We start from the raw sequence: 3,302 nt of genomic DNA on the forward strand, positions 1-3,302 counted from the left end.
TACGAGAAACATCACAAAAAACGAGTCCTCATGCTATAAAAGAAGACAAACTGTTGTTTAGAAAAAAGGGCATCATCACACACGTCCAAGTTCTAAAATATGATTTTTCCTTCTTCATTTTGAAAAGAAGAGGAAAAGTGATACTTACAAATAATCACGCATCTTCTCCCTTCTAAAATATAAAATAAAAAGGATACGTACATGTAAATGATCTTCTCATGAGATAAAAGAACCCACATCCCAATTCTTTCCAAATCAAACCTACCTGCATGTTTCGTTTGAAAAAAAAGACACTTACAAATACGAGTCCACAAGCTTCACATTGCAAACAAACTATAGGCCTGATAGAAAACAAACTTCAATCCACACTTACAAAAAAGAAGGCAAGTCCGACATGAGCATACATAATATGTCCCGAATGGCTCATAGATATCATTGCTAAAGTCATTAATCCGATATGTGAAATCGCCTAATATGTTCCCAAGATGGAAAATATGCATAAATTGCCACTCATTAAAAAATATCATACGAACGTTAACCGGTCAGGAAATATATAACTAAAGAACTATCATTTTGACCGTCAGTTTTTCAAATGGGGATATCTCTCGACCACATTCATTAAATTTTAATTTTATAGGTCAATGAATTTTCCAACCATTACAAATAATCTACTATCTAGTTACATGATATATAGACACACTCACAATTAAGTATGACACATCATTTTTTTTAAAGTTGAGGCAGGAACACATCCCAATGTATTAAAAAGAACTGAAAAATATTTAAATGCTAAGATTATCATTATTATTATTATGTTCCATTTCTACCAACCATGACAAACAAACATAGGCTTAGATAATGAAATTCATTACTAAATGAAAAACATATCCGTCGCTAAAAATATTTTTTGAAAATAGTTATTACCTCTTCTAATAATTTTGCTTAGACAGTAGTTTTAATATATATATCATTTTTTAAAATAAACTAGCCCATGTGGCTTATGCGCCTCATCTCGAATATTCTTGAGAGTGGGTGTGTGTAGGGTATCTTTCTGGGACCATTATGGAAGATTATATGTATAATTGTGTAAATTAGGAAGGTGTGTACCTTCCATATGAATCAAATTAATACAAACTTTAAACATCCTTTAGTAGTTGGTATACGATTCACAAGGAGGATTATCTGTCGATTAAGATAAGAAAGGTTAATTCAGCCAAATAATAGCAGTTTCTGAAACGGTAATTGATGGAAAAATGAACACAGTCCATCCAATAATGAAGGTGATTATTTTTTATTGTCATTGTTTCAATAACTTAGCATTTCCCAGCTATATGACATCTAAAATTTAACCTCCTATACTACGCATGTTAATATAATTTTGTTAACAATTATATATATCCATTTAATAGCTAGACTGTGCAGGTGCACAGGTTGATGACTAGTATATTTAATTGGTGCGTGCCATCGTTGCACATGGGCCAGCTAATCGTCTTTGTATCATTTTAATTTTATTGTATGCCCCCGAAGGAAACAATTTGATCCTCACATATTATATTGTACTACTATCTTTTACATACTACTTCCTCCGTTCTATAATAACAGATTTTTTATATTACACCAGTGTAAAAAACACTTTTATTAGAGAACGGAGGGAGTAGTTATTATTTTTAATAAACATATCACAATTGCAGATGCTCACAAACACGTACATGCACTCACTTCTATGAACCCATGCACACACTCGATCCCTATGATCACCTCTGAGGTACTGAACCGGCACAACATCGCCGATAAGTCTGAAATAAATCCAAAAGAATGCGAGCATCAGTGCCATGTTTAGGATTTAAACTCTGGTGGGCTAGGATACCACTATCCTCTTAACCATCCAACTACTGGTTGGTTCGCTTTAGCAGTAATTATTATTAAGCCATGTTATATACTAATACCAATAGTGCTTATCTCGTCCGTAAAGTTCATACAACTCTCATAGAATATAATAATCCAGCATGCATTTGAGGCCAAATTAAATTATTACACAAATATATTTAAATTTAAATTAATCATATAACATTTTTTTGCGAGAAATGCCAATCTATATATTCTTCTTCAATTATGATAGTACGACGAACAACAGAGGTAATAAAAATTACAATCATGTCTGTGGACCACCTACCGGCCACTACAAGCACTGGAGCGAGCTAAAGGCGCGCCACCATCATCGCCCGTCTGTCACCGGAGTCACACAAACCTTGTTGTAATAGACATCCGTGCTAAGGCCCCATAGGACTAGCGCACTAGAGTAGCAATCATCGCTCATGAAGGAAGTCGTAGAACAGAAGGATCAAACCCGTAAACACCCAAACAAAACCGGATCAAAACAGATCCACCGAACACCAGCACCGACCGAATCCCATGAGATCCGACAAAGAAGAACCTCCACACGCCCTCCGACGATGCTAGATGCACCATCGGGATGGGGATGGAACGTGGGAGACATTATTCCTACCAAGGGACATGGCTGCCGCTGATGTCTACTACGCAACCTTCTTCTTGTAGACTCGTGTTGGGCCTCCAAGCGCAGAGTTTTGTAGGACAGTAGTAAATTTCCCTCAAGTGGATGACCTAAGGTTTATCAATCCATGGGAGGCGTAGGATGAAAATGGTCTCTCTCAAACAACCCTGCAATCAAATAACAAAGAGTCTCTTGTGTCCCCAACACACCCAATACAATGGTAAGTTGTATAGGTGCACTAGTTAGGCGAAGAGATAGTGATACAAGCGTAATATGGATAGTAGATATAAGTTTTCGTAATATGAAAAATATAAAAACAGCAAGGTAACTAGTAACGAAAGTGAGCAAAACTGGTATTGCAATGCTTGGAAGCAAGGCCTAGGGTTCATACTTCACTAGTGCAAGTTCTCTCAACAATGATAACATAATTAGATCATATAACAATCCTTCAACGTGCAACAAAGAATCACTCCAAAGTTTCTATTGGAGAACGTAGGACGAAAACGTGCATCAGCCCCTATGCATAGATTACTCCAATGTCACCTCGGGAATCCGCGAGTTAGTACCAAACCATACATCCAGTAAATCAATAGAACATCCCATTGTCACCACAGATATTCCATCGCAAGACATACATCAAGTGTTCTCAAATCCAATACTCGATCCAACATAACAAAACCTCAAAGAGCAAGACTCAATTCATCACAAGAAGGTAGAGGGGGAGAAACACCATATGATCCAACTATAGTAACAAAGCTCGCGGTACATCAAGATCGTGCCATATCAAGAA

At 36.5% G+C, this 3,302-nt stretch overlaps 1 non-coding gene across 1 annotated transcript; it reads right to left on the minus strand.

Moving 5' to 3' along the window:
• Positions 1–1,430: 1,430 nt before the first annotated feature.
• LOC119347298 lies at positions 1,431–1,532 on the minus strand. The gene has a single exon (XR_005168243.1). It is a non-coding gene; the product is annotated as a U6 spliceosomal RNA (small nuclear RNA).
• Positions 1,533–3,302: the final 1,770 nt, after the last annotated feature.

Source organism: Triticum dicoccoides, unplaced genomic scaffold, assembly GCF_002162155.2.
Source record: "Triticum dicoccoides isolate Atlit2015 ecotype Zavitan unplaced genomic scaffold, WEW_v2.0 scaffold6353, whole genome shotgun sequence".
NCBI lineage: Eukaryota > Viridiplantae > Streptophyta > Magnoliopsida > Poales > Poaceae > Triticum > Triticum dicoccoides.